Here is a 13592-nt window from a genome sequence, read left to right on the forward strand (position 1 = left end):
GTCATGCTGTAGAGTTTGGCCTGCCATATCATCCAGGGGAACTGATCTCTAGTCTGAAGATCATTTATAATTCCAAGGGAACTCCAGGCTCACTTTAGAGATTGGCAATCCAACTGCAAAAGCATGTGTTCCCACCATCTTAATCTAGGCATAATAAACTTTGGCTCCTTTTCACTCAAAAGAGGAATGGAATCTAGAAGTTGGATAATGACTTTGTCTTGTTTGAGTATATGTGTACTCTACATTTAAGTCTTAAGGTAACTGCAGCCACCACAACTGATAAAATTGCCTTTATATGGGTATTGAAGGTGCAACTGGACCACTGTTCCATTTTTCTGCTGCAAATGTAGCATGTCTACCCATCTAGCACTAGTATTAAACTTTCTTAGTACAATAGAACATTATAGCCTTTTATCCTTGCAGCTACTCTTATTAGATTTAGAGCTTCTGCCACCCCGCATAATGTCCCCTTAAGTAAAGGGTTGAACCTAAATCTACAATATCCAATTATTCATTGTGTTCAGAATCCCATTTCATGGCTTAGTGATCTCTGTGTACTTTTTTCTGTCAGTGAAATGGCCATGCAAAGAAAGTCAAGCTGCATGTTTGAGCAAATATGAGTGTGTGCGCCTACTGTGAGGGAAGGTTCCTGGTCCCTTTCTTTAGGAGACAAGAAGGAAAGTGGCAAGGGGGTAATAGCTTGTATCTCCCTTCAGAATATTCCAAGATAGCAATTGGACATTTGTCTCCTGTGGAAGCAACATTTGTGGCAGAATCATGCCCCCAGGGTGTACAAATGGAGACTGGGGGGGGGGGGGGAAATGCCAATCCTAAAAGAGGGGGAGCCTTTTCTATAATCGGTAGTGGAAAATACATGTCTTCATCAAAACTGCCAGTCTCTCTCTGGAGCCACTAAAACTTGCTATAATGAAACCAAATTGAATGTTAGCTGGGTTTGCTTTTATCTCTGAAGTTAATGTTGACAGGCAGACCTTGAGCCATTGTAGCCACTAGGTGGCAGTCTGCCCATGGAAAAATGCAGTTTCCATTCTTACAAGAAATTTAAATTTTAAAATAGGGGTTGAGGTTTTCCCTTCTAGAGCAATTTGTTTTGCTTTTTAAAGTATCGTGTTTCTCGAAAGAGTTCACAGACGAGTGAGAGAAAGGCAGAAGGACACCTTTTTCTCCCTTCGGCTCTTCTTCACATAATCTGCTTTGGCACTTGTGTTTGCCATGGACTGATTAAATGTGACACAATCATTAATTCTGCTGGGAAAGCCTTACCATGTCTTTCTGTGTTACCCAGTTGCCCAGGATTAATTTTGAACAATTGACTCAAGCTCCAGTGGTACACTGAGAATTGGCCAGAATCCTTTCACTGTCACAAAAGCAAATAAATGCCACATGTAGGTGGTTCACAGAAAACTGCAAAAGCAACTTCGGATCTACACAAATTACAACCTACCTGATCAGCTAAAGAATAATCAGTTTATTATCCTGTACTTAGCTGCTATTGTTGCAAAGTTGGGTAATTGTAATTATAGAATGTTTGATTCCTAGTACTTAAGAAATAAGGGTGGCGTCCAAAATATTTTCCCCCATTGGTAATAGGTAGGAATTCAAAGCTAACTTATTAAAACTTCCATAACTCCTGCACCTCATTTCTCCCTGAGGCTTACAGAGAGGGTGCCAACCTACCTGTACTCCTGGAAGAAAAGAACAATATTTTGGGGGGGGGGGGGTAGGGCAGAATATAGTGCACTTAGGCAGCTTGTCAGAGCTCAGAAGCAAGGCAGGTTTGCCACAGTAATCGAATGGAAGACTTCCAAGAAAGATCAGGGTTGCTGTGCAGAGGAAGATAATGGCAAGCAACCTATGCTTATCTCTTGCCTTGAAAACCCCATGAGGGTTGGCCACAAAAAGGCTGACCTTTGAAGGCACTTGATTATTAATACGGGCTACCTTACAGGACTGTTGTGCTGTTAACAGCATTCAAAAAAAAATCCTTACCATTTAAGCACTAACAAGTATTTGCATATTAGTTGCATTTGCTTGTGTCACCTGTTTTTTCCTCTCAGCTGTCAATGTAAACGATAAGTGCCTTGGTGGGGATCTGGCTTCTGCTTTTGTGTGGTAAAGCATGATATGTGCAATTTGTAAGATGTACAGTTGTGCTGAATTAGGGTCCTATGCCTTGATGGTTAATCCTCCAGGGTGGTTTTCCATTGCTGCTGTTGCTGGAGGGTAAGCAGACTGATAAGGCCTTAGCGCTAGTTAATAATTCAAGACTTGCAGTCTGCCTTTTCACAACAAGGTATTTTTCTGGGAAATGGGGAGGAGAGACGAGAGCAGAAGCTGAGTGCGGATCAAGACTCACTTTGGAATACCTTTTCTCCAAACACATATATACACATTGGGAGAAGCCATACAAGAAGCTGGGTGTGCGTCTGAGACAAACAGTCCACTTTCTGCCCTATTAACTAATAGCACACTGAACAAGAGGCACTGCTTTAGGTCAGGAGGAGATCCAGTACCGTTAGAGTACTGGACTGAGGAGGCCTAGGTTCAAATTCCCACTGGGCCATAAAGCTCATGGGATGGCCTTAGGTCAGTCATTCTCTGTGCCTCAGGTTCATGAGGAGAAGATGATGACTGTGTTTGTTGCCTTGAACAGACTAGATTTGAGGTGGTCAAACTGTGGCTCAGGAACCACATGCAATTCTGCATGGGTAACGTGGGTCTTGCACTTTCAGCACTGCTTGTTATTGCCTTGGGGGACACATGCAGAAGAAGAGTGCTGAGCAAGTACAGTGTAGTAAATAAAGCAGTGGATGAGGATCCTGGGCGATTTGAGTTCAGATCTCCACATTTACCACAGAAGCTTCCATAGTAGACCTTGGGCCTGTCACAAAAGTGCAGAGTTCCCTTGCAAGTCTGCCCCCCCTCTCCAATTTTTTGCTTACTTTACTTGCCCAGCTGAAACACAAGTATACTTTTACATAGAAATAAGTCCTACTGTATTCAGTGATGCTTACACCTAAACAACTGCATCAACTGCAGCCTCAGGAACATAACATTGCAAATATCTCTGTGGCAAGCTATATAGTTATTTTATGGGGAAAGACAGTGTGGTGTGACAGGAGAGCCTGATTCAAATCCCCACTCTGCCATGGAAGTCCAATTTAACTGTTGCAAAGAAAAAAAATGGAGGGGAGTGCTCTTTGAGGAAGGATTAAATTAAATACATAATGATACTGCTTAAATAGGTAAAATAATACACAATACAAATGTGAATGTTTAGGATTTTTAAAATAAATGTGAGTCTGCCCCGTAAACTTAATCAATGGCAGTCCAGGAATTCAAAATAAATCTGTGGTTTGAACGCAAATCTCTTGCAGCTAAGAAAAGGGTAAACCCACGTTTGTAGAATTGTGAGAGTTGTGTAACAATTACTAACAGGCATGGGACCCAGCATGAGCATCCTAGTGATGTTTCTCAAGAACAACCTTTTACACTGGAGCAACCAGGACTCGGAGTGTGTAGAGAAAGCCTAGCAGGAACTCACTTGCATATTAGGCCACATCCCCTGATGTCACCATTGCTTCACACTGCTTTTTTGTAGGGAAAAACCCAGCAGGGACTCATTTGCATATTAGGCCACACCCCTGACACCAAGCCAGTCAGAACTGTGTTCCTGCTCAAAAAAAAGCCCTGCTTTTAACCAATAAAAAACATTCCAGAGAACTGCCCTATTTGCATTGGCAGCTGTGTGTATTCCTATTGAGTTGCTTTGTCATCTGGCTGCTACCAGCAATGAAAATGTGCTCCCATAATTCAATTTCACAGGAATTCTTGCAGAGTTAATGTTTTAAAAGGGCACTGGGAGCTATTTCTGCCCTGCCATGGCAACTTCCATTTAATGAATCAGGAACTCTTTGTCCATTATTATATGACAATATAGGAGAAGAGGCTGCCTTACCAGAGAGGGCTCCAGTTTCTTTCCTGCTGACTTCTGTTTTCCGTTTTGATTTAGAGGCAGAGTGTACTTCCTAATCCTAGTGGAAAGTTCCTTATGGAGGCTGGGTGCTCAGCTATTTTGACACTCAAAATAACCTAGGATTAGGCAAGACAGTCTGTTGTGTAAATACATAGAGACATGTTGTAGTGATACTGAAACCCCTGACATTGATTGGCTGGGCTGTCCTAAAGTCACAGAAGGATAAAGATAAGCAGACAGGATCTTGACCTGAAACCCTGGTGAGCTGCTGCCAGCCAGAGTAGACAATACTGACCTTGATGGGCCAATGGCAGCTTGAAGTGTGGTTTCTGGGCTGCTCATATGGAGATGAGTTTGGCCTAGGAAGGGCCCTGGGAAAAGCATAAGCGGCTTAGGAAACCATGTTGCAACAGAGTATGGCCAAGATCGGTGCTTTTCAAACTGTTTCCCGGAGGGAACACTGAGGATTCTGGACGTTTATTAGGGGGTTATCATTTATTAGGGGGTTTCAGGTCAAGATCCTCTGTCTGTATGGTGAAGCTTCCCTGAATGGCAGCTTTCTGTAGCTACTGATCTTCTGCTCCTAGCTAAGTTGAGATGGGCCAGTGTTGAAGCCCTGCATTAACTTGAGAGAGCGCCAAGCTTTGAACAGTCAAAAACAGACGATCAATGCTAAAGTATTTAGCTGGTTTTGCTCACTGGGAAATATAGCCTTTTCCATTTTGAGTGAACAGGAAGGACGTAATCTCACATTTTGCAGAATTGCTCCAGACACTTCTTGCTTCCAAATATCAGGGCCTCTTTTTTTTAAAAAAAAAATACTCATCAGGATGTTCCTCTGAACAGCTGCTGTGCCGGATTTTTTTCTTTTAACTTTCCAACTTAACAATGAAGTCATGACTCAGCCACTGACAAATCCTGGCCAAGTTTGCAGTGCAGCAGGGATGAAATCATCTTAGGCTGAAGAAAGATCATAGCTTTGTTTTTCCTCCTCCAGAGAGTTGAAAGCAGTTTGGGGAAAGGATTGATGTTTGTCCTGCATATAGCTTACACAGCCTCAGGTAAATTGGTCTGGCTGGTTTTTGTATGGTTTTGAATATGTGTGAAGCCTCTCTCAGACAACTGTCAGCTCTCAAAAGCTACTGTTTGTCTGCAGCCCTAAAAATACAACCTAGTTTCCCCCCCTCCGTTCATACAAATAAAGACATTCAGCTTGCCATTGTATTCCTGGGCTATTGAGAGGTCTTCCAAGACTCCAGAGGTCACTAGAAAGAGAATACACACCTGCTACAAAACTCTTGGGGTTTTGAAACTGAAGAAGTCAGGCTTTCCCTGTCTCTAATGCATGAATGTATGTGGTCATTAAGATGGCCCCAGCCTAGAAAAGTAGAGCCCTGTGTATCTGGAGGATTACCAGTGGGGAAAAATGTGCACAACCAAAAAGGAAAGCAACCACGTTTAACTTTAAAAGGGGTAAATACACTGAGATGAGGAGGCATGTGAGAAGGAAACTTAAAGGAAAGGTACATACGGTCAAAACCCTTGGGGAAGCTTGGACGCTATTTAAAACTATAATCCTAGAAGCTCAGATAAAATACATACCACAAGTTAGGAAAGGCACAAACAGGCATAAGAAAAGGCCTGCGTGGTTAACGAACAAAGTAATGGAAGCTGTAAAAGGTAAGAAGGACTCCTTTAAGCGGTGGAAAACCAGTCCAAGTGAGATTAGTAAAAGGGAACACAGGCTGTGGCAAATCAAATGCAAGACTGTGATCAGGCAGGCAAAAAGGGACTATGAGGAGCATATTGCAAAAAACATAAAGACCAACAATAAAACTTTCTTCAAATATATTAGAAGTAGGAAACCAGCCAGGGAGGCAGTGGGGCCCTTGGATGACCATGGGGTAAAAGGATTACTGAAGGAGGATAGGGAAATGGCTGAGAAGCTAAATGAATTTTTTGCCTCCGTCTTCACTGTGGAGGACGAGAACTTTTTGCCCGCCCCAGAACCACTAATTTTGGAAGGGGTGTTGAAAGACCTGAGTCAGATTGAGGTGACAAATGAGGAGGTCCTACAACTGATAGACAAATTAAAAACTAATAAGTCACCGGGTCCGGATGGCATACATCCGAGAGTTCTGAAAGAACTCAAAGTTGAACTTGTGGATCTTCTAACAAAAATCTGTAATCTTTCATTGAAATCTGCCTCCGTTCCTGAGGACTGGAAGGTAGCAAATGTCACCCCCATCTTTAAAAAAGGTTCCAGAGGAGATCCGGGAAATTACAGGCCAGTCAGTCTGACTTCAATACCGGGAAAGTTGGTAGAAACCATTATCAAGGACAGAATGAGTAGGCACATTGATGAACACGGGTTATTGAGGAAGACTCAGCATGGGTTCTGCAAGGGAAGATCTTGCCTCACTAACCTGTTGCATTTCTTTGAGGGGGTGAACAAACATGTGGACAAAGGAGACCCGATAGATGTTGTTTACCTTGACTTCCAGAAAGCTTTTGATAAAGTTCCTCATCAAAGGCTCCTTAGAAAGCTTGAGAGTCATGGAGTAAAAGGACAGGTCCTCTTGTGGATCAAAAACTGGCTGAGTAACAGGAAGCAGAGAGTGAGTATAAATGGGCAGTCTTCGCAGTGGAGGACGGTAAGCAGTGGGGTGCCGCAGGGCTCGGTACTGGGTCCCATGCTCTAACTTGTTCATAAATTATTTAGAGTTGGGAGTGAGCAGTGAAGTGGCCAAGTTTGCGGATGACACTAAATTGTTCAGGGTGGTGAGAACCAGAGAGGATTGTGAGGAACTCCAAAGGGATCTGTTGAGGCTGGGTGAGTGGGCGTCAACGTGGCAGATGCGGTTCAATGTGGCCAAGTGCAAAGTAATGCACATTGGGGCTAAGAATCCCAGCTACAAATACAAGTTGATGGGGTGTGAACTGGCAGAGACTGACCAAGAGAGAGATCTTGGGGTCATGATAGATAACTCACTGAAAGTGTCAAGACAGTGTGCGTTTGCAATAAAAAAGGCCAACGCCATGCTGGGAATTATTAGGAAGGGAATTGAAAACAAATCAGCCAGTATCATAATGCCCCTGTATAAATCGATGGTGCGGTCTCATTTGGAGTACTGTGTGCAGTTCTGGTCGCCGCACCTCAAAAAGGATATTATAGCATTAGAGAAGGTGCAGAGAAGGGCAACTAGAATGATTAAAGGGCTGGAGCACTTTCCCTATGAAGAAAGGTTGAAACGCTTGGGACTCTTTAGCTTGGAGAAACGTCGACTGCGGGGTGACATGATAGAGGTTTACAAGATAATGCATGGAATGGAGAAAGTAGAGAAAGAAGTACTTTTCTCCCTTTCTCACAATACAAGAACTCGTGGGCATTCGCTGAATTGCTGAGCAGACAGGTTAAAACGGATAAAAGGAAGTACTTCTTCACCCAAAGGGTGATTAACATGTGGAATTCACTGCCACAGGAGGTGGTGGCGGCCACAAGTATAGCCACCTTCAAGAGGGGTTTAGATAAAAATATGGAGCACAGGTCCATCAGTGGCTATTAGCCACAGTGTATGTGTGTATATAACATTTTTTGCCACTGTGTGACACAGAGTGTTGGACTTGATGGGCCGTTGGCCTGATCCAACATAGCTTCTCTTATGTTCTTATGTTCTTAAGTACAACTTGCGAGTCCAAGGCCACAAACCTTGCACCTGCTTCCTTCTTGTGGATTGCACAGTGTTGGGTTGTGAAGGGCAATGTGCAGCAGGACACCAAGATCTGCCTATCCCTGGGCAAGGGGCGTAACTCAAGTGTCCATTTGGTCCATTCTAAAGCAGTAATTCAATAATCCCTAACCCATCAGCCACAATCAAGTTCCATTCAGTGCTGGACAAGATGTGTAATGCTCTGCATGATTCTCCAGTGGGATGTTTCCCCTCATAGCAAAGTGCTCTCTCTCTGGGTAAATTCATTAGGAAAGTTTTTTGCTCCATATTTCCATACCTTCTGATAGTTGAGGCACACATTTTCTGAATTAAAATTGGAGGGCTGAAAGTCTCGTTTTTGTACCCCAAACCACTTTTGAGCTAGAAACAATACAAACCCTCAAAGGAGCCATTTCTTCTGCATGAGTCACTGATCCAGGCATCCTTCCTGGCTGAGAGGAAGCAAGCCCAGAGCAGTGACTCATGCAGAGACACACGGGATAGGATCCTGCAGATCTCTTCTGCTAATGGTGGTGCTATTGCTGGAGAGGGCTCAGATGAGCTTTTAATCATTCAGTGAATGTCTTGTTGCTTACGAACTCCCTTTCACAGCAGGACAATGTGGCATAGTCAACCATTTGAGGCCTGCTTCAATAAGTAATTTTGCCATGATCACTGAGATTTTTAAAAAATTTATACCACTCTGAATCTCAGAGTGGTTCGGATGCAGAGTTCTGTGTTAGCTTGAAAGCTTGCATGCTGTCCCGTTCACAGTTATTGGGGCTGCTGAAACGGACTGGTTTACCTTTCCTTGAATCCTATATTACAGGGTGTGCTGAATTATTAAAGCTGTATGTGATGCAAAAGAGAGCAATAATGCCTTCAATTATTTAGTATTTGTTTTAGTATGGTTCAGCATGTATTTCAGTCAATGTGCAAGTACACAATGCCTGATAAGCCTATGTGGGAGAGAAAAGCTATTGTGCATAAAAGCTATTGTGCATATACAAAATTATAATTTCAGGTTCAGGCATTTCAAGCAAATTTCATATTTAATTTTATATTTAACTTTTACATTTTCTTTACAGTCAAGTGTTTTCACACATGCTAAATAATGCAGTTCCAATCCACTTCCAAACCATTTGCAAGTGGATTTTGCCATTTCACACAGTAAAATCCAGTTGCAAAGTGCACTGAAAAGTACATTATTTAGTGTGTGTGAAAGCACTTATGGTGGCCAATAAAAAAGCATTGGCTAAAATGTTCCTTTTATAAGTTTTATAAGCCTGGAGAACAACATTGCAACAGGAGATGGGATAGATTCCCAGCATTCAGTGGAGCATCATGGAGAGAAGAATGGCAATCAAGTCTTCTAACCTGCACAGAACTTTGTTGTTCAGTTGCACAGTCGAGTCTGACTCTTTGTGATCCCATGGACAAAGTCACGCCAGGCACAAAACTACATCACTGCAAGAAGCATAGACGTTAATTACATTGTGTGGAAAAGATCATCTCACCCCTAGCTAGTTCAGTATTACCAAGAAAAGATACTAGAGGGTGAGGAAGGGACTTTGCCCTCCTTTCTGATGACAGAGTAGACAAACATGATTATGGGTGGGGGAGGCTATAAACCCCTTCATTGAAACAGAAATGGTGCCACCACAGCTCTCACTTGTCAGAATGATCAGAGCCCTTATGTCATAGGAGGAATTGCGCAAGCCCTCGTATCAAATTTTCAGAAAGATAAATCAAACTTAATTTTTTTTCCATCTTGAACTTTTGTTCTGAAAACTCAGGAAATGTGTGTGTAGGTGATATATATTCTGAGCAGAAAGGTGGTCTTTTTGCAAAACAATATTACAATAGATATTTAAAGCTAAGTATCAGAAGAATATTCTAAAACAAAACACGATGCAATCCTATCCAGGGTTATACCCCTCCAAGTCCATTGTCTTCAGTGGATATAGAAGGAAGTAGTTCTAATTAGTATGGCACTAAAAATTGTGCCATCCTTAAGTCTTCACATCCCTTCCCACTAACAGTTCCTCCTGTCCTGAGACTTTATTGTTCTCTCTCACTCCTGCCCCCTAAATTCCATCAGACCCACTTCATTCTTACCTCTCTCTCTCTCTCGCCCCTTCTTGTCTCCAGATCCTCCTAATCTTTCATTTTCCTGGCACAAGTTTTACAGACCTGACCAGCATCATTCATGATTGACCCTTCCCATTCAGAAGTTAGAATATTTACAGACATTCCGTTACATCATGTTCGCTTCACCAATGGGGTTGTGTAGCTTTTACTCTATTAAATACATAAAATGGCACTTGTTAGTAGAATTCTTATTAGTAAACTAGCACCATTTCTTACAAGTGCTATTGTAGCCTTTCATAACAGTTTGCCTCTTCCATTCCGCAAAGAGCTTTTGCTTCAATGTATGAGACAGAAAGTTAGAAAGCCAGCAACACTAACGCAGCAAAGATATTATCTAGAGGTAGGGCCTGAGTCAGACAGCCATGGCTGCCCACGTCATTTCACAACCACTGAAAGACAATTCAGTTGTCTGCCTTTTATCTGACATGAAAGCGCAGCTCAGAGAAATTTGGTGAACTCTGAAGAAGCCACAAAGGAGGCAGGCTCTGAGATTTCCCTTGTGGGCCACCTTCCCCCTTGCCAGGACTGGTACTTTCAAATTTTGATACATGAGAAATCTACATGGCTCCATAGCAGAGCTGCCAAATCTAGGTTGGGAAATTCCTAGAGATATGCAAGTGGAGCCTGGGGAGGACTCGGTGGCTAAATGCCATAGAGTCCATCCTCCAGACCAGACATTTTCTCCAGGGGAACTGATCTCAGTCCCCTGGAGATCAATTGTAGTTCTAGGAGTTCTCCAGGCACCACCTGGAAGTTGACAACCCTACTTCAAATGCACTAATTTAGCATGGGGACACAGCAAGTCCTCCTGCAGAGGCCTCATCCAAACGGAAATCCATTCCAAAGGGGCTTGTGCAAGAGAATCTCTGGTGGGACTGCAACCAACCAACCAGTCGGACCAGATCTGTCTGTCTCCTGCTCTGCCCCCCTCGGAATAGTACCCCAAATTCACTGAAATGGTTGTCCACCCCCCCACTGCTGGAGAAGATTGCTTCTATCTGCTCTGGAGAGCCAGTTTGATGTAGTGGTTAAGTGTGTGGACTCTTATCTGGGATAACCGGGTTTGATTCCTCACTCCACTTGCAGCTGCTGGAATGGCCTTGGGTCAGCCATAGCTCTGGCAGAGGTTGTCCTTGAAAGGGCAGCTGCTGTGAGAGCCCTTTGTCTGTTGTAGGGGAAGAAGATATAGGAGATTGTAAGCAGCTCTGAGTCTCTGATTCAGAGAGAAGGGCGGAGTATAAATCTGCAGTCTTCTTCTTCTCTCCAAAAGTCCTGTTATTGGAGATGAGGTGGCCAAGGGACAGAGAGTGCGGTGGAAGAGGGCAGCTGCTTTTGAGCAGGGTTGGACTAGCCCTTCAGCTTCCTGGGAATGTTCACGGAGGGCAGCAGGTTTCCAGGGTGAAGCTGAGCCAGGCAGTCCCTGAAGTGCTGATAGTGCCACAGTGCCCATTCAACTTGGCCCTGGACTACAGTGATGACAGCAACAAGTACAGGCTTGCCCACTGGCCCAAGTTTGCTTCATGGCTGATTTAATATCCCACTTTGCTCCTGCTCTTAAGGGATGAGTTGGCCACAATTGTTTCCATTATGTACTGTACCAATAACACTGACTGCATCTCTTCAGTTCCCTTATGCAGAGTTGGATTATCGGTCCATCTCCTCCACTATTGTCAATTTCAGATGGGAGCATCTCTCAGGGGCCAGAGAAAACCTTTCCAGGCTTATAGATCAAGACGGGTAGCCATGTTAGTCTGTAGCAGTAGAAAAGAGTAAGAGTCCAGTAGTACCTTAAAGACTAAACAAAATTGTGACAGTGTACACATAGCTTTCATGAATCACTGCTCACTTCTTCATGAAACTTCTGCTCTCCAGACTATAGAGACAAAGGCTGCTTTGGAGAGTGGAATCTATGGTATTATATCCTACTGGGGTCCCTTCCACCAGGGCCAGATCTTGGGGGCGGGGGGAGAGAAGGTGCTTGCCCCAGGCGCCGCCAGAGGGGTTTTTTGCAAAATTGGGTATGGAGTCCATTCTATTTTATGGGCCCATAAGGTAGAATGGGCCCATAAGAGGGCGCCATTTTTTAATTTTGCTCCCCCTCAAAGAATATGTAGATCTGGTCCTGCCTTCCCCACCTCATGAAAGGTCATCCCCTGCCACAACTGTTGTTAGTCTTTTCTGCTATTTTTCAGGCTTATTAGCCTTGAACAGGGCTTCCTGCTTGTCAAGACTGGGCTTTCCGTCACGGAGCTCTACTTTGCCACCCAGGAAGGGCCTTCAGGCCTGTGAACCCTGCCTGCAGTAGAGGAATAAAGAAGTCTTGTCCCTTTAACATTCAGAGCTGGCGCTACTTTCCAGGTCTTTCTGGGTCAGTTCCAAAGCTGAAGGGGAGAAAAAAAAGGATGTATTTTTCTCCCCCCCCACACACACCTCTACAATTGCTAGTGTTTCTCCATCCCCACCCCCACATGTGTGTTTCTCAGAGGGTGAGGGAAAACCAGGGAGTTTCCATAGCAATAGGGAAGCACAAAACTCTTCTCCCCGCCCAAAGAGGAACAGAAAAATCTAGCCCAGCACCCTGCAGGGGAGGGTGGGTGTGCTTAATTTAACCAGGACCAAGCCCTGGGGAGTATTTTCATTGCCAGGGTGAGGCACTGGAATGCATTCAGTAGTAAAGGGAAAGCTTCTGGTCACTGAAAAGGAAATGCATTTTGCACTGCTGATCTTGGCTGAGTTTAAGAGCACTACCCCGAGATCCCTGGCAGTTGTATGTGTGGCACACTCCACTATCCCCAGCAAAACTGCAAGGCCCCATGGTTCTCAGGTCATTTGGAAATAGGGCTGCCTGTCTCCAGGGGGAGCCCGGATCTCCCAGAATTAAAACGGCTCTCCAGACTACAGAGATTGGTTCCCCTGGAGAAAAAGGCTGCTTTGGAGAGTGGAATGTATGGCATTATACCAGAGCCTTTTTTGAGCAAGAACACACACGAACTCAGTTCAGGCTGGCTTGGCATCAGGGGGTGTGGCCTACCATGCACATCAGTTCCTGCTGGGTTTTTTCTACAAAAAAGTCTTGATTATACCCCACTGAGGTCCCTTCTCCATGTTCTACCCTGCAAACCTCCGGGAATTTCCCGACTGGGAGCTGGCAATCCTATGAGGCAGCACCATTCATTTTAGAATGAAAATGCTGCTGGTGAAGAAGAAGAGGCAGATTCTTATCGCTATTTTTCAGGGGCAATTTCACTTCCAAGGTTTCACCTAAGAAGGCAGGCAGCAGTCCACGAATTCCCACAGTTATCATGCATAGGATCGCAGGCTAGGACGACCGCTACAGAATGCCTCCGATCTTTACATTCCCAAGTTATCTTCAGGCTCCCACCACAGAATCTGAATCCAAGGCACATTCCAAGTAATAGCAGTGATGTCCTTGAGCACGTGCAGAACGTATTGAGCCAGTTCCTAACATTGGTGGGGGGGAGAAACAAGGAAGGATGCGCAGGGTTACAAAAGCTTGCTTTCCTCTCTGGCAAGCTGGGGGAAATGACCTTTTCCAAAACAAAAGCTCCCTTCAATTCTCTCCTTAAGGTTGAATTGGTGTGAGTCGCAGTTCGCCCCCGAATTCGCGAACAAAAGAATCCGTGTCTCTGAGCACGTGCAGAGTGCCTTTCCCTCGTTGCACAAATCCATCCCTGACGCATAGCTGCTTTTTCTAACCAGTGGCCGACTTGGCA

Source organism: Heteronotia binoei, chromosome 11 (assembly GCF_032191835.1).
Source record: "Heteronotia binoei isolate CCM8104 ecotype False Entrance Well chromosome 11, APGP_CSIRO_Hbin_v1, whole genome shotgun sequence".
Lineage (NCBI taxonomy): Eukaryota > Metazoa > Chordata > Lepidosauria > Squamata > Gekkonidae > Heteronotia > Heteronotia binoei.